This window comes from Schistocerca nitens, chromosome 7 (assembly GCF_023898315.1).
Source record: "Schistocerca nitens isolate TAMUIC-IGC-003100 chromosome 7, iqSchNite1.1, whole genome shotgun sequence".
NCBI lineage: Eukaryota > Metazoa > Arthropoda > Insecta > Orthoptera > Acrididae > Schistocerca > Schistocerca nitens.
The window spans coordinates 499,440,243-499,459,951 of NC_064620.1; positions in this window are offsets into that span (position 1 = coordinate 499,440,243).

Genomic DNA, 19,709 nt, shown 5'->3' on the forward strand with positions numbered 1-19,709 from the left:
TGCTCGTCATGTGGCTGAGGGTGACAATTTCTTGTCAAAGATTGTTACAGGCGATGAAAGATGGGTTCATCACTTCGAACCTGAAACAAAACGGCAATCAATGGATTGGTGCCACACCCACTCCACTACCAAGAAAAAGTTTAAAGCCATACCCTCAGCCGGTAAAGTCATGGTTACAGTCTTCTGGGACGCTGAAGGGGTTATTCTGTTCGATGTCCTTCCCCATGGTCAAACGATCAACTCTGAAGTGTATTGTGCTACTCTTCAGAAATTGAAGAAACGACTTCAGCGTGTTCGTAGGCACAAAAATCTGAACGAACTTCTCCTTCTTCATGACAACGCAAGACCTCACACAAGTCTTCGCACCCGAGAGGAGCTCACAAAACTTCAGTGGACGGTTCTTCCTCATGCACCGTACAGCCCCGATCTCGCACCGTCGGATTTCCATATGTTTGGCCCAATGAAGGACGCAATCCGTGGGAGGCACTACGCGGATGATGAAGAAGTTATTGATGCAGTACGACGTTGGCTCCGACATCGACCAGTGGAATGGTACCGTGCAGGCATACAGGCCCTCATTTCAAGGTGGCGTAAGGCCGTAGCATTGAATGGAGATTACGTTGAAAAATAGTGTTGTGTAGCTAAAAGATTGGGGAATAACCTGGTGTATTTCAATGCTGAATAAAACAACCCCTGTTTCAGAAAAAAGATGTGTTGCATTACTTATTGAACTGCCCTCGTACCTTAATTTTTACAACGGAACCAAAACGTGGTGAGACCAACAGGAAATCTTCCACCACACTTCAAAGTTTTTTTTTAAGCTACTCTTCGCGTTCAATTGTCGCCCGCAGCATACCAGTGTTACAAATTTTCTGAACGTACAAGTTGGCAGCCTTGACTGGCTTCTAGAAGTTAGTAAGTAGGTCACTCGAGGTCCGCCATTAATCACCCTTGCTGGAAACTTCGTTTCGAGACTTAAGCATCCGCTACAAGTGGGTGAGCACGTGGCGCGGACAGTCACGTGATGACTTGTAGTGTGGGATATCTTCTGGCATAGTGGGAGTTCTGTGGATAACGTGACAGTGCCGTTAAGTGAGACTGCCAACTTCTTTTCACCCTCTAGAGTACCTGGGCAAGATACGCTTAAAAATGGTCACGCGGAAAACGGTAAAAAAAAAGAAATTAGAAAAGATTTTTGTTTAATGCTGGACAGAACTTCACATTTTTTTTAAATTTTAAACAATTTTCATTTTTTTTCTAAAAATCGACCACCTTGTCCCTGGCGCCAATCAAAATTACTAGGAGGGATCCCTTAGTAACAGACGAATGTGGAAACTGTTTGTACAATCGTAAGTGCTCCGAACTGGAGAGCCCTTTGAACTCCTGTATGGGTGTTGCGAGACGCCTCAATAGAACCAAATTCTAAAATGGGCTAGTCCTATTCTTACAAGAAGACGCAAAAACCAGAAATACATATTTGGCTAATTTTGTATTAATGAACTTGAATTTATCTTTGCACAGAATAGTTTCCAGCATCCCCACCGAGTGAGGTGGCGCAATAGTTAGGACACTAGACTCGCATTCGGGAGGACGACGGTTCAGTCCCGCATCCGGCCTTTCTGATTTAGGCTTCCCGTGATTTCCCTAAATCGCTTCAGGCAAATGTCGGCCGGGATGGTTCCTTTGATAGGGCACTTCCGACTTCCTTCCCCATCCTTCCCGAGACCGATGACCTCGGAGTTTGGTCTCCTCCCTAAATCAACTCAACACCCCCCCCCCCCCCCTCCCAGCATGCCGTACACGATGTAAGTTACGACATGCCATCACCTTTTCCATTTCCTTTTTGCACTTCACAGAGACGTCGTAAAAACGCTCGTTTTCATCCGGCGGGTTAGCTTCCATAACACCCTTTGTTCAGATTGTATTAATATGGAAACAACACGAGAATTTAGTATCCAGATGTTACATAAAGCTTCATATTTCTGTTCCTATTGACAGGGTAAAATATGCTCAGTCCTACTGCTCAGTAAAATTCGACAAAAGTAATGGCATGTAATAAATAACATAGCACGATGGAATAATTATAAACACCAAACAAAGGAGCATCGGCTTACACTAAAAAAAGAAACAGTTAGCAGAAGTACGGACTGCATAATAATGGCACTGAAAAAGGAACATATGTCATAAACCATCAAACATGAACACAATAACAAATCCGGCAGACACTTCCCGGACAACTGAAAGACGTGAATTGACTGATTCGAAGAAAGCTTAAATTATGAGACGATCCTGAGTACAACGAGTAAACTTGTCGAGTAATGGTTCAGCAGCAGTAGAACATTTTTGCGCTTACCTGAACGGCATCGTGGCTGATATCAGTCAGTCGTTAAATAAGCAGACGTTATACCGCGATTACCGACAGATGAAACGAACTAAAGAATTGCTCATCGATTTAGTTGCTTTCCTTATGCTTCTGAGACTTCAGCAACTCAGAAAATACTTCTGGCACCTAAGGAAGGCACGAAGGAATTGTACCAATGGGACGGAAATCGGTAAATATGATGTACAAGTAAAGACAGACGAACAACTACAATTTCAGAAAAATTTGAAGATTTCTTGAAAAGAAAAAAAAATACTTTGTGTTCTGACTTACGGCATATCTTGTCATGGGGGAAGCCTCCTCAAAGAGATCGACAGCATGAGGGTCTAGGGAAGTGATTCCAGTGGTGGTTTCCCGTTGCCTTCCACTGATGATGATGAAATGATAATGAGAACAACACAACACCCAGTCCCTGAGCGGAGAAAATCTCCGACCGAGCTGAGAATCGAACCCGGGCCCCTTGGCGTGACAGTACGCCGCGCTGACCACTCAGCTACCGGAGCGGAGTATTAAAAAGAAAGAGATTTATAAATTAAACAAGTCAATAACGTATTGGTCCACATCTCGATCTTATGCGAGCAGTTATTCGGCTTGAAACTGATTGATAGGGTTGTTTGATGTCTCCCGAGGGGTATCTCAAGGGATATCGCGCCAAATTCTGTCCAATTGGCGTGTTAAATCGGCAGAATCCAGAGGAGGCAGGAGGACCCTGCCCATAATGCTCCAACCATTTTCAGTTGGTAAGAGATCCGGTGACCTCTCTGGCCAAGGAAGGGTTCGCAAGCAGGAAGACAAGCAGCAGATACTCTGACTGTGTGCTACATACTGAAACGTAGGCCCAGGATGGCTTGCCATCAAGCACATCAAAACGGGGCGTAGACTATTGTCGGCGTACCGCTGTATTGTAAGTGTACCACGGATGACAACCAAAGGAATCCTGCTATGAACTGAAACGGTACGTCAGACCATGACTTCTGGTCGTAGGGCCGCGCAAGGTAGCCGCGCGGTCGAGGGCGTCTTGCCACGGTTCGCTATCGCGGACAGTGGTGGGATATAAGCGTGACAGTCGCCCGCCATGCAGCTCTACCACCAATAATTTTGGGATGTTGTGGTAAGTTCCTATGGGAGCAAACTGCTATGGTCATCAGCCCCTAGGCTTACACACTACTTTGTCTAACTTAAACTAACTTACGCTAAGGACAACACACACACCCATGCCCTACGGAGGACTCGAACCTCCGACGGGGGTAACCGCGCGAGCCGTGGCAAGGCGCCTGAGACCGTACGACTACCCCGAGCGGCGTTAGCATGTCCTGAAGTTTGCATCCAGTACTACTCCGTTGTGTCTAAGGTTCTTTTCTCCGGCAGTCTTAGTTGTGCGTTATCAGTGATGCAAAGCAGGACTTTGGATAGGTTTACTGATGAATGTTTGGCCACTGCGCTCTACCAAACTAGTGTTCGGTAGTTCTGGTACAGTACATAAATGACGTAGTAAATAGTGGGGTCACCGGTAGTATAGGTAGAAAGAAACATAAATGAACTTTAATGAATGTGTGAGAGAGAAACAGGGAGCCGACGACTTCTCTTTGCTTTTTTCCTTGTTTGTTTGTTTGGTTGTTTGTTGTCCACATAATTAAAGCCGCACGTCATTCACTGTTAATCCATGGTATATTTTACAGCCTTCCAGCATATAAATTGCATTTTATAAGTAATAAAAATTAGTTGATCGCGTAACTTCTGCGTTTTCGCGCAGCCAAAGCCGTTACTTCTGGTGTAAGTTTACAAACACAAACATCAAATTAAATTTATAATTATTGTTATTTTGTGCTGAATAGAACGTTCTTCATCATGATCAAATGCAAGAGTTTCCTGTTATTATTGATAAATGCGAAAGCTGCAGAAACGTGTTTCGTATAAAAATTTTGTTCTTTGTTTTTTTTTTATCTTTTTGTCGAGGAAATAACTTTTTCCAGGAATATGTGATAAATCTGTGTTGTTTCTTTATTTTCACTACCACAGCCCTCTTTTTCATGTTACAAATCAACAATTTTCAAATAAAACCCGAATTAAACTTTGACAGTTTCAATTTCGCTATGAATACTGTTTACTTTGAAGTAATGAGGATAATTATGTAGAACAAACACGTTCCGCAGGTTACCTGGCCATTTATGTATCCTCACTCAGGTTTTAACCGGTCTACCGCTCCCGGATTTTAGAGGAATCTAATAAGACACCGATCGCAAAAGGAGCAATCGTTATGAGGTAGCGCCCGATTGGTATGCAACACACCTAACTTAAATGTGACACAGGTACGACCTCAACCAACCAAAGCTACCAGGAGAACTACCGTCATCCGTGTTTCCTTACTATACTGTTACACCGCAAGGAAGCAAGGAAGAGGATGTTGTCATGGGTGGCTGGTATCCTCTTCTATAACATAAATGCACATGTGGATTAATATGGTTCTTTATTTACACGAACTGGAAACTTTACCTAACTTGAATAAAGTCCATGTATTGTGATAGAAGCTCATCAGTAATAGTCCTCTTGCAGACTGATGTAACGTACAATTCTGGTTGAGGTAAACTACTCTCGCTATAGTCACTAATCTGGTCGCTATGTAGTGTCATAGTGTGCCAGTAAACTGACAGACGCCAAACTCGATGATTGAGTGAGGCCCTCCGGTGAGCGGTGGTGGCCTAAATACTTGCTGTCGAGAGGGCGTTGGCGGTGTGTTGCTTGTATGTCTCTGGCCTCTCTCGTGATAGGTGCACTTGAACCGGCTCCTATTAGTAGATCCTTGCACTTCATCTTTGCCAGCCAGTGTGCTGGGACAGCTTAAGCCAGCACATATTCTACAATACCCTACAGTAATTGTACAACTCTAGTTGGCTGATATGCCTGAATACATTAATTGAGCGCAATGGAAGAGATGGGCAATGACGCTTACTAAGCTGTCCCTGCATCGGCGACAAGCGCGTCAGCTGTGCATTATCGCCTATGGGAAACCTAATCCTGTGTTTTCCTCAAGTTTTACTCTATGTTGTCGAAGATCGGTTATGGCACAATGCTGATATAACAGATCTCATTCTAGAACCATGTCATAGCCCTCATTTTCGTGTGACAGAATCTCTACACACTGTGTAAAATGAACCGTATCAAGGCAAACGTCTATAAGTCTATGTCCACCAGTACTAAATCGTGTGTAAAGATGTCATATCTTTACATACCACTCCACACAGTCTGTTACGTGGTGGGTACCATTGTGACACTTCACCAGATCACTACTAGCAACCGAAATATACGCCTCTGTGTCAAATACTAACTTGCAACTCTTTTTTCCACTATTCCTCTTATCGCACAATCCATCTGTGCATACGATTTTGTAGCATCCAGTCTTACTGGGAATGAACCTAGATGGACCAGGGATTTCCTTTGGCGATTAAGACCTTATTCTTCCCTCGTCCTCTACTTCTAAAACTATTACTTCCTCTTACTTTATTCACCTCACATCGAGGCTAACGATATTGCCCCCTTACATGCCCCGTTCCTCCACATCTGAACCACTATATATATATATATATAATTTTTTTTTGGTCATCAGTCCACTGACTGGTTTGATGCGGCCCGCCACGAATTCCTTTCCTGTGCTAACCTCTTCATCTCAGAGTAGCTCTTGCAACCTACGTCCTCAATTATTTGCTTGACGTATTCCAATCTCTGTCTTCCTCTACAGTTTTTGCCCTCTACAGCTCCCTCTAGTACCATGGAAGTCATTCCCTCATGTCTTAGCAGATGTCCTATCATCCTGTCCCTTCTCCTTATCAGTGTTTTCCACATATTCCTTTCCTCCCCGATTCTGCGTAGAACCTCCTCATTCCTTACCTTATCAGTCCACCTAATTTTCAACATTCGTCTATAGCACCACATCTCAAATGCTTCGATTCTCTTCTGTTCCGGTTTTTGCACAGTCCATGTTTCACTACCATACAATGCTGTACTCCAGACGTACATCCTCAGAAATTTCTTTCTCAAATTAAGGCCGGTATTTGATATTAGTAGACTTCTCTTGGCCAGAAATGCCTTTTTTGCCATAGCGAGTCTGCTTTTGATGTCCTCCTTGCTCCGTCCGTTATTGGTGATTTTACTGCCTAGGTAGCAGAATTCCTTAACTTCATTGACTTCGTGACCATCAATCCTGATGTTAAGTTTCTCGCTGTTCTCATTTTTACTACTTCTCATTACCTTCGTATTTCTCCGATTTACTCTCAAACCATACTGTGTACTCATTAGACTGTTCATTCCGTTCAGCAGATCATTTAATTCTTCTTCACTTTCACTCAGGATAGCAATGTCATCAGCGAATCGTATCATTGATATCCTTTCACCTTGTATTTTAATTCCACTCCTGAACCTTTCTTTTATTTCCATCATTGCTTCCTCGATGTACAGATTGAAGAGTAGGGGTGAAAGGCTACAGCCTTGTCTTACACCCTTCTTAATACGAGCACTTCGTTCTTGATCGTCCACTCTTATTATTCCCTCTTGGTTGTTGTACATATTGTATATGACCCGTCTCTCCCAATAGCTTACCCCTACATTTTTCAGAATCTCGAACAGCTTGCACCATTTTATATTGTCGAACGCTTTTTCCAGGTCGACAAATCCTATGAAAGTGTCCTGATTTTTCTTTAGCCTTGCTTCCATTATTAGCCGTACCGTCAGAATTGCCTCTCTCGTCCCTTTACTTTTCCTAAAGCCAAACTGATCGTCACCTAGCGCATTCTCAATTTTCTTTTCCATTCTTCTGTATATTATTCTTGTAAGCAGCTTCGATGCATGAGCTGTTAAGCTGACTGTGTGATAATTCTCGCACTTGTCAGCTCTTGCCGTCTTCGGAATTGTGTGGATGATGCTTTTCCGAAAGTCAGATGGTATGTCGCCAGACTCATATATTCTACACACCAACGTGAATAGTCGTTTTGTTGCCACTTCTCCCAATGATTTTAGAAATTCTGATGGAATGTTATCAATCCCTTCTGCCTTATTTGACCGCAAGTCCTCCAAAGCTCTTTTAAATTCCGATCCTAATACTGGATCCCCAATCTCTTCTAAATCGACTCCCGTTTCTTCTTCTATCACATCAGACAAATCTTCACCCTCATAGAGGCTTTCAATGTATTCTTTCCACCTATCTGCTCTCTCCTCTGCATTTAACACTGGAATTCCCGTTGCACTCTTAATGTTACCACCGTTGCTTTTAATGTCACCAAAGGTTGTTTTGACTTTTCTGTATGCTGAGTCTGTCCTTCCGACAATCATATCTTTTTCGATGTCTTCACATTTTTCCTGCAGCCATTTCCTCTTAGCTTCCCTGCACTTCTTATTTATTTCATTCCTCAGCGACTTGTATTTCTGTATTCCTGATTTTCCCGGAACTTGTTTGTACTTCCTCCTTTCATCAATCAACTGAAGTATTTCTTCAGTTACCCATGGTTTCTTCGCAGCTACCTTCTTTGTACCTATGTTTTCCTTCCCAACTTCTGTGATGGCCCTTTCTAGAGATGTCCATTCCTCTTCAACTGTACTGCCTACTGCGCTATTCCTTATTGCTGTATCTATAGCGTTAGAGAACTTCAAACGTATCTCGTCATTCCTTAGTACTTCCGTATCCCACTTCTTTGCGTATTGATTCTTCCTGACTAATGTCTTGAACTTCAGCCTACTCTTCATCACTACTATATTGTGATCTGAGTCTATATCTGCTCTTGGGTACGCCTTACAATCCAATGTCTGATTTCGGAATCTCTGTCTGACCATGATGTAATCTAATTGAAATCTTCCCGTATCTCCCGGCCTTTTCCAAGTATACCTCCTCCTCTTGTGATTCTTGAACAGGGTATTCGCCATTACTAGCTGAATGGTTCAAATGGCTCTGAGCACTATGGGACTCAACATCTTAGGTCATAAGTCCCCTAGAACTTAGAACTACTTAAACCTAACTAACCTAAGGACATCACACACACCCATGCCCGAGGCAGGATTCGAACCTGCGACCGTAGCAGTCCCGCGGTTCCGGACTGCAGCGCCAGAACCGCTAGACCACCGCGGCCGGCTCTAGCTGAAACTTGTTACAGAACTCAATTAGTCTTTCTCCTCTTTCATTCCTTGTCCCAAGCCCATATTCTCCCGTAACCTTCTCTTCTACTCCTTCCCCTACAACTGCATTCCAGTCGCCCATGACTATTTGATTTTCGTCCCCCTTTACATACGGCATTACCCTTTCAATATCCTCATACACTTTCTCTATCTGTTCATCTTCAGCTTGCGACGTCGGCATGTATACCTGAACTATCGTTGTCGGTGTTGGTCTGCTGTCGATTCTGATTAGAACAACCCGGTCACTGAACTGTTCACAGTAACACACCCTCTGCCCTACCTTCCTATTCACAACGAATCCTACACCTGTTATACAATTTTCTGCTGCTGTTGATATTACCCGATACTCATCTGACCAGAAATCCTTGTCTTCCTTCCACTTCACTTCACTGACCCCTACTATATCTAGATTGAGCCTTTGCATTTCCCTTTTCAGATTTTCTAGTTTCCTTACCACGTTCAAGCTTTTGACATTCCACACCCCGACTCGTAGAACGTTATCCTTTCGTAGATTATTCAATCTTTTCCTCATGGTAAATTCCCCCTTGGCAGTCCCTTCCCGGAGATCCGAATGGGGGACTATTCCGGAATCTTTTGCCAATGGAGAGATCATCATGACACTTCTTCAATTACAGGCCACATGTCCTGTGGATACAGGTTACGTGTCTTTAATGCAGTGGTTTCCATTGCCTTCTGCATCCTCATGTCGTTGATCATTGCTGATTCTTCCGCCTGTAGGGGCAATTTCCCACCGCTAGGACAAGAGAGTGCCCTGAACCTCTATCCGCTCCTCCGCCCTCTTTGACAAGGCCGTTGGCAGAATGAGCCTGACTTCTTATGCCGGAAGTCTTCGGCCGCCAATGCTGATTATTTATCAAAATTTAGGCAGTGGCGGGGATCGAACCCGGGACCGAAGACGTTTTGATTATGAATCAAAGACGCTACCCCTAGACCACGGGTGATGCTTTTAACCACTATATACTAGCTGCAAAAGCTGTCCGTTTACCCTGCATTCCAGTCGACAAACCGATCTGCACACACTCTATAACTAACCTCACAGCTGCGCAAAAATTCGTCTGGACTCCCTGTCCACACACGCATTCTTAAAAAAGCATCCATCATCCTCTGCTCAGATTCTTGAAAAATTGATTGCAGCATCCTGTCCTAATTCACGGGTACATCCATTAATTTCCTTACCCTGTCAGTAAATTGTTCCACAGTTTCCACATTTTTCTTGGTTATTACCCCTAATTCTTCCCTATAGTGTGTAGCAATATCTCGTTTCTTATATCCCTGAATTAACACTTATTTAAACTCTTCGAATGTTGTGGTTCCCTTAAAAGCTTCTGTGTATCTTATATAAGTATTATCTTCCCCTGCTAGTCTCAATTTTGCAACACTATATAATTCCTTATCAGATCAACCTTTCGTCTCAGCCAGACTTTCGAGATCCCTCAAAGTGCCTGGACATCCTTAGTTACCTTGACAGACAAAGGAGCAATTAAACTTGTAACTGACATATCTATACCTCTTTGTGATGATTGTGATTCTACTAACCCGCGCAATTCTGTGTTATCGACTGTTAAATGTGCTACCTTTTCTAAAATATGCGTTCTACTTCCGTTTCTGAAGCATCCTGTGTCTCTGGTTCTGTCAAAGCTTTATTCTTGACAACACTCATTTTGAGATCCAAGACTCACAAAACAAGAAAAAGAAAATACGTTAACTTAATTCTTATGTCTAATCTTGGGCCATATCAACTCCCGTCATTGCCTTGTCATACGCAACCAGTGTTTACATCTATAACATTTTACTGGAAGTGATTATGTACGTGGCGCTGAGTGGCCCTCAACGGTACACTGTAGACATCTAACAGGCAATAACTAATCGTGACTTCCATTACCTCTAAAACTATACAAATCCGCTGGTTCTCTGCTCACAGTAAAATCTACTTTACAAAATTCATAAACATCAAACCTTTTCTCCGCGACCGAAATACAATCACAATTTTTTGGACTCAACGTAGTGTAGGCTACAGGTTCAGACATTGCTCTAAGAAGGTGACGTCAATGAACTGACTCCAGTGTTAGATGACTCATGGAGTACCACACATGGAGAATGAAATGAGACATCAGGACAACAGTGAATTTTTTTTAACTTATTTATTCCGGTCCTCATCCATAGTGGAGTAGTGGAGGTGACCATTCGCCTCTCATGCAAAACAATAGATTTCTGGTACTGTTGACAGTGCAAAGAGTGGGGCCGAACGTTGCGTCACTCAAATGCTGCTGTTAGTGAAGTCTCTGGCTGTGACCATGATGACAGCGTGGAATCAGACCTGGAAATTCTGCATAGGCGGCCATGGTGTCCCTCCAGCGAGTGGGTGGCTCTCTGATCCATTGGCGGCTGGTCTTGTAGCTCAGGGCAGGCTGCCCTGTCCCATGATCGAACAGTGGACCCCGTACAACATTCTGGGATGTCACTCTGGGTGCCACAGGCTCTTGGGGTAGGTTGTGATAGACGAGAATACTGCATTACATAAATGGCCGGGTACTTATATGCTCCAGACCATGTTTCTTGACGGCTTAAGGCACAACCACAGAATCGTCAAGAACAGAACTCAACATTCGGACGTAAACTTTGTTTTTATTTGGGATCTCTAGTAGTAAATGGCTAGCCTGGTGCACGGTGCAACATCCCAATGTGAGGTTTCCTACCTAAAAACGTCCAGAGGCGACCAAAGCGTTTCACATAAGTATTGACCGAATTTAAAACATGAAATGCTGTCATAACCTACTTATTAAGATGCATAATCTTATGTTTAATGTTTAATAAAGTAGGACAAATAAGACATGTCTTGCAGTAAGACACTTTATGTAGTGCGTCCCACAAAGAGTACCCAGTATTCAGAGGTGTGACAGGAAAGCCCATCTGAACCAAAAGACTTCATATGGATGTAATAAAAATGCCCTTTTCCAAAATGGTTTCTGAGGTAGAACGTATTTACTGTACATTTGATTATGGGCTAGTGCCCCGAACGTGTGTCTTACTCACCCAAAGTCTTGATTTATTCCATCAAAATCTACCTCGTTCTCTTAATTTCTTTGTCCGGTTGTCTACACTAGACAGTTCAACACGCAGTTGTCCATAATGTGTTGTGGGTGAAGAAATGCAATGGACTGAAAGTGTTTCAGAGGAGAGCACCAGTTAACCATGTTCGCAGACGTGCAGGCTCAAATGTGATACATATACACTATTAAGGAAAATGCTGACATGGTGTATGTTTATGGCTTCTGCTATGATAGTGCTCCAGCTGGTATCGAAGAATACTGTCGGCACTTTCTGACAAGTCGAATTCCTGATCCTAGAGTGCTTACCAGAGTGCAACTTCTTCCAAGTTGCCATTTTTTTCTGAACGTCTAGTTCAGCAACCTGTGCAGGAACAGCAACATATTCTTGAAATAGTGTCTGAAATCTTCACATTGGCAGCAATGGCTAACAGCTTGAATCGTTATTTCCTTCTATTAATACTGTTCACTCCTGAATCCAGGTTTATAAGAAATGGAATCAGTAACACACTTAATAATGATCAATGGTGACAGGAAAACTGATAGCCCACAGTCGGAAACAATTTCCAATTTCGTTTTTCAATCAGTTTTTCGCGTGGCATCATCGGTAACATGCTGATAGGTTAAGTCATCGTGGAAAACCGAATGATCGGACAAAATAATTTGCATTTTTGAAACATTTGTTTGTTGAACACCTTGAAGACGTTCCATTATCCACATGCAGTGCCATGTACCTCCAGTAAGATGCAACCTCTCCTAATTGTACCCGTCCTATGAGGAAACATCTCGACTGCACTTACCCCAACAACTGACTTGGTCGCGGTAGTGTTGGGTGTTTATAATTAAGCTGAAAGAGTCTGAGTGCTGCAGTACGGGTTGTATACATCGAAGGATGCTGAAACATCGTAGGTATGTTCATTAATTGTTGTGCTCGTGGAGTATGCCAAGAAAATAGTAGTTCCACTTTCTGCCACCAGGTGAAACTATGGTCACAAGTTACAATGTGGTCTTTCGTGTGTAATCACACTGATATCTCATGATATGCTATACTTCAGATCAGTAAAAGTCCGGATACATCTCTGATTTTCAGATATCCCCACAATCAGAAGTCACATGGATTTAAGTCATAGGATATTGAAGGCCACAAGTCTTAAAATTGGCTCGAAATGATGCAGTCTCTACCGAAAGTTTCTCGAAGAAAATCTTTCACCCAGCAAGCTACATGTGGGGTCGTTCCATCTTGCACGAACATAGTGGATTGGGCAAAGCTGGAATCACGTGCTCCTCAGGGATGCCCTAATAGTGTGTAGATGTCACTGTTCACCTAATAAGAAGGCGAGATGTCATCTCGTCGGGTGAAAACGGAGTGAGAATGACGGAGCTTGTGAAACCACACCACAGTCACATAAGCTCAGTGTAGTGGATGTTACAGCATATTCGGCAGAGTAGAGCCACTGTGTGATAGTTCTGTGCATTCGTGGCACTGTGTAAAGTTTTTTGTCCGCCCAAAAAATATTCATCATGTCATCCACCAGTGTGAAAAAATGGTTCAAATGGCTCGGAGCACTATGGGACTGTGGTCATCAGTGTCCTAGAACTTAGAACTACTTGAACCTAACTAAGGACATCACACACATCCATGCCCGAGGCAGGATTCGAACCTGCGACCGTAGCGGTCTCGCGGTTCCAGACTGTAGCGCCTAGAACCGCACGGCCACTCCGACCGGCCTCACCAGTGCGAAATAACGAAGTTCGTCACTGCCTTGTAGCCTATCTGGTGGCTTGATCTGGTGCACATTCTGAATCTTGTAGGGATATCGAGGGAGAGACAATTCCCGTCACAGGGCTCGAGCTCCGGCTGCAAAATTTGAGGCGAGTGCTGCACGGTCAGCTAAATCTACAGTAACTTTATATATATATATATATATATATATATATATATATATATATATATATATATATATATATATATATAGGGTGTTTCATAAATGACCGGTATATTTGAAACGGCAATAAAAACTAAACGAGCACCGATAGAAATACACCGTTTGTTGCAATATGCTTGGGACAACAGTACATTTTCAGGCAGACAAACTTTCGAAATTACAGTAGTTACACTTTTCAACAACAGATGGCGCTGCGGTCTGGGAAACTCTATAGTACGATATTTTCCACATATCCACCATGCGTAGCAATAATATGGCGTAGTCTCTGAATGAAATTACCCGAAACCTTTGACAACGTGTGTGGCGGAATGGCTTCACATGCAGATGACATGTACTGCTTCAGCTGTTCAATTGTTTCTGGATTCTGGCGGTACACCTGGTCTTTCAAGTGTCCCCACAGAAAGAAGTCACAGGGGTTCATGTCTGGCGAATAGGGAGGCCAATCCACGCCGCCTCCTGTATGTTTCGGATAGCCCAAAGCAATCACACGATCATCGAAATATTCATTCAGGAAATTAAAGACGTCGGCCGTGCGATGTGGCCGGGCACCATCTTGCATAAACCACGAGGTGTTCGCAGTGTCGTCTAAGGCAGTTTGTACCGCCACAAATTCACGAAGAATGTCCAGATAGCGTGATGCAGTAATCGTTTCGGATCTGAAAAATGGGCCAATGATTCCTTTGGAAGAAATGGCGGCCCAGACCAGTACTTTTTGAGGATGCAGGGACGATGGGACTGCAACATGGGGCTTTTCGGTTTCCCATATGCGCCAGTTCTGTTTATTGACGAAGCCGTCCAGGTAAAAATAAGCTTCGTCAGTAAACCAAATGCTGCCCACATGCATATCGCCGTCATCAATCCTGTGCACTATATCGTTAGCGAATGTCTCTCGTGCAGCAATGGTAGCGGCGCTGCGGGGTTGCCGCGTTTGAATTTTGTATGGATAGAGGTGTAAACTCTGGCGCATGAGACGATACGTGGACGTTGGCGTCATTTGGACCGCAGCTGCAACACGGCGAACGGAAACCCGAGGCCGCTGTTGGATCACCTGCTGCACTAGCTGCGCGTCGCCCTCTGTGGTTGCCGTACGCGGTCGCCCTACCTTTCCAGCACGTTCATCCGTCACGTTCCCAGTCCGTTGAAATTTTTCAAACAGATCCTTTATTGTATCGCTTTTCGGTCCTTTGGTTACATTAAACCTCCGTTGAAAACTTCGTCTTGTTGCAACACCACCGTGTTCTAGGCGGTGGAATTCCAACACCAGACAAATCCTCTGTTCTAAGGAATAAACCATGTTGTCCACAGCACACTTGCACGTTGTGAACAGCACACGCTTACAGCAGAAAGACGACGTACAGAATGGCGCACCCACAGACTGCGTTGTCTTCTATATCTTTCACATCACTTGCAGCGCCATCTGTTGTTGAAAATTGTAACTACTGTAATTTCGAAAGTTTGTCCGCCTGAAAATGTACTGTTGTCCCAAGCATACTGCAACAAACGGTGTATTTCTATCGCTGCTCGTTTAGTTTTTATTGCCGTTTCAAATATACCGGTCATTTTTGAAACACCATATATATATATATATATATATATATATATATATAATTTTATCATGGGGTGTTCTTAGTTTTGCTCTCTCTTACTATTGTCGTTTTGTTCGCTTGTTACTGATCTGATGTAGTTGATGTGAGTAACTGCGAATTGCTGTACTCAGCTCTGTTATTCCGTTAAATTTGATTTTTTCTGAAATAGAGACTTAGCCATAAATGTGGCTACATGTGTTTTCTTTAAAAATGTAATTCCCATTTGTCATATTCTTCAGTTTTCAGCATTTTTAGCGTATGTTGCTGCGGAGACGGACGTAACATCGCTGGTCTCCTTGTTGTCTGCCATTACGCGGAAATTTTAATTTTCAGTAATTATTTATGAAATAGCGAAACGCAAAGCTCAGAGACATTTATATTATTATTCTGCAGGAGTTCTGAGATCTCACTATCATAAATATTTTTCTACAAAAGGTACGGGACTGATGCAAGTAGAAAGTCCAGAATCGATAACAGCTTGGCTCAAGGCCATCATTAGTTCTCAGTTTATGCTGGTGTAATTGTGAAAGACATGGACTCTTAACACCATTACTGATTTATTTAGCAGTACTGAAACTGTGTTTTTGTGGTGTCTAGTTCATTCTTTATGCACACGTTGGTACAGACATTTGACGTCGCGAGATTGTTTTTCTTGCGTAGAGAGACTAAATTATTTTCACTTGTACCGGAATACTTTTCAAGACTTAACCTTCAGTCACATTCAATATATAAAGTGCTGAGTACAAAAGTGGCTACATATTGTTTCTGTGGCCTACGTATAATGTCGAATTATACTAACAAGAACCCAAGCAGTTACCTCCACGTTTATAGACGAAGTATCAAACTTTCTGATTCAGTCGTCTTTCAGGGGAACCGGTAACAACTGGCGCCTCCAGCTGGTTGGTAGCAAAATCCTCGCCTATAATCACAACAACAAAGCAAGAATCCAGTCCAAAGTCAATTCCGAAATATTCACACAAAAAACATCACTCCAAAATATTCACGGAAAAAGTAGAATTTGTTGGTATTAAATAACGCTAGTCAAGTAAGTTCGTCTCGTTCGTCAAAATTGACCTGTGCGAGTGCGCAGGGGAACAGTTCCTTGGGACGGCGGCTCCATTATGATCTGAGGAACATTCACTTGGACATCCATGTGCCCAGTGGAGAACATGCAAGGCACCATGACGACCGAGGAGTGTCGTTCACTCGATGCAGATCACGTACTGCCTTCCCATTCATGGTAATCATGTTTCCCGATGCCAGTGGCAATTTTCACGATGATAAAGCACCACGTCGCAAGGTCAGAAGTGTGATGGAGTGGTTGAAAGAACACTGTGATATGCTGGCCCCCATCTCGCCATATCTCACCTCGATCTAACACATCTGAGATGTGACTGAACGTAACGTCAGAGCTCATCGCCTTCGTCCGAGGAATTTACGGGAATTAGGTAACTTGTGTGTGCAGATTTGATGCCAACTCCCTCCAGTGACCTACCAAGGCCTGACTGATTCCATGACACGACCTGTCGCCGCCGTTACCCATTCCAAAAGTGGACATACCGGCTATTATGTAGGTGGTCATAATGTTCTGGCTGATCACTGTGTACCACTGAATGTACCTCTAAAAGTTCTGTATGTCAAGGTACGACAGGAGATGTTGTTGTTGATCTTGTTGTTGTTGTTGTGGTATTCAGTTCTGAGACTGGTTTGATGCAGCTCTCCATGCTACTCTATCCTGTGCAGGCTTCTTCATCTCCCAATACCTACTGCAACCTAAATCCTTTGAATCTGTTTAGTGTATTCATCTCTTGGTCTCCCTTGACGATTTTTACTCTCCACGCTGCCCACCAGTACTAAATTTGTGATCCCTTGATGCCTCAGAACATGTTCTACCAACCGATCCACTCTTCTTGTCAAGTTGTGCCACAAACTCCTCTTCTCCCCAATTCTATTCAATACCTCCTCATTAGTTATGTGATCTACCCATCTAATCTTCAGCATTCTTCTGTAGCACCACATTTCGAAAGCTTCTATTCTCTTCTTGTCCAAACTATTTATCGCCCACGTTTCACTTCCATACATGGCTATACTCCATACAAATACTTTCAGAAAAGACTTCCTGACACTTAAATCTATACCCGATGTTAACAAATTTCTCTTCTTCGGAAACGCTTTCCCTGCCATTGCCAGTATACATTTTATATCCTCTCTACTTCGACCGTCATCAGTTATTTTGCTCCCCGAACAGCAAAACTCCTTTACTACTTTAAATGTTTCATTTCTTAATCTAATTCCCGCGGCATCACCAGACTTAATTCGACTACATTCCAGGAGATGTGACGTCATAAACATTTAGATGTATGAATCTGCTTTTTCTTATACCAGTTGCGCAGTAATGGGACCGCTGAGGTACTTTCAGCAAACTTTGAAAGTAAACCTTTTCTAAACTTTTTTGGCTTACATGCTTAACATCAAACAGTCAGCACAGAATCTCATTTGTAAAGTAAACATCAGTTTGAAGCTGTTTTAAAAATGGGAGCTCGATTGCTTAAACAGTCAGTGAGATTTTTGGGAGTTAGGGCGGTAGGTGGGTTACCGACGTTGTGCTAAAGCACTCGCAAAAAGAAGAGCTTGTCTTGAAAGTGCAAATAAATTTCGTACTTGTTAAGAATGCAAGATTCTATTGGCCAAGTTAGAGGTAGATGATAAGACTGAGTGATAACGAATCCTTTTATTTCAGTGTACGGTTTAAGAGGTGCTACTATTCTGGGCCGGCCGGAGTGGCCGTGCGGTTCTAGGCGCTACAGTCTGGAACCGCGAGACCGCTACGGTCGCAGGTTAGAATCCTGCCTCAGGCATGGGTGTGTGTGATGTCCTTAGGTTAGTTAGGTTTAAGTAGTTCTAAGTTCTAGGGGACTGATGACCTCAGAAGTTGAGTCCCATACCGCTCAGATCCATTTGAACCATTTTTACTATTCTGGTAGCTGCAACCTAGACATTTCCTACAACTTCAGTGGTTTGGAGACTATGTACAAAAGCGCACAGACAAAGTGATAAGTGCAGGAGTCAATAAGGGGAACCTGTGCATGACACTTTACTGGCTGATTAACAGGGTATGCATTTTCGTTATTTATTCGTTAAAAATTTCGCCCATTTCCAGTAGAACTGCGAAATGTTTTAAAAGCCACTTAGTAAGCAAATTATAATGGCTTGGCGACTGGGAGCGAGTTTCAAGGAAACGATGAAACTGCTCTCAAGGTTATGTCCCTCCAGCACTAGTAACTGTTGGTAGCGTAGCACAGGGGTCAGGTTCCCTCCATGCTTGAATCACAACTGTTAATGTAGAGGGTTTTGCGTCTGTGTAAAACAGAACACATTGGAATAAACAACATAAATGGCGGAAAGGTGCAAAACGTGCTGGGACGTGAGTAGTTTCGTGCATTCTCTTCATCTTACTTTGTCGCAGGAGAACTCCACTCCAGAGGAGCTCTGTTCTTTGCTCTTTTGATTATTCAGCGACGTCGTCGATCACGACATTATGTTTTGCTTCTGCGGTGAGCTTTCATAGCCAATTAAAATTCTGTGCTGCGCTATTACACGAATCAGACAGCCTCCAATTTTCAACGTGTCGATCTATTAAAGTGTGGATGCAAGCAAATGAGAAATAACTCGTTGAAACTTTCAGTCGGTTCAGAGAGCTAAGCACTCCCCACGAAAAGTCGCGATCCGAATTCGTGTAACGTCCTTGCTTACAATTTATCCGTTAAAAATTATTTTTGACATTTAGGAATGTAATGGGCACTGTGAAAATTATTATCTACGGAACAACAGCTTTTCCACGTTCTCCATGACCCGTTTTTCTCTCATACGCTGTCGTACCGCTATTAGTGAAGTTTCTGCCACCGAAAGATTTTATTTAGTGAGTAATTTTTCCTTAGCTTGAGCTAGCCTCTTCTTTACAACCCATTTGCTTCTCCATCTTAGCCGGCCGAAGTGGCCGTGCGGTTAAAGGCGCTGCAGTCTGGAACCGCAAGACCGCTACGGTCGCAGGTTCGAATCCTGCCTCGGGCATGGATGTTTGTGATGTCCTTAGGTTAGTTCGGTTTAACTAGTTCTAAGTTCTAGGGGACTAATGACCTCAGCAGTTGAGTCCCATAGTGCTCAGAGCCATTTGAACCATTTTTCTCCATCTTAAGGAACTGATTCTCCGTAAATACAATAACTCCTCCATTTATTCTGGATTTTCCAATTTTAATACTTATCTGTAAGTCGTAGTCACTGCCATCATTCTTTATTATATGGAACCCACCACGAATTAGTCTGTAGTTTCCAAGGCAAGCTCTTCTTCTGTTAAGAGCTTTAGAACAACATACCATATGAAACCAAAGGCGACGTTCTTCACACTGTGTTCCATTCTTGACGAAGCAGCGGTAGTGCTGAATTTGTCTCATGATGACAAATGAAATAATGCTTTCTGTATCGATCTGTAGTTTTTTTCTTTTTAAGAGCAGTTAACATCATTTGAAAATGTTAGTATTAGGGTATAAAAATTAAACATCAGCATTCCCTG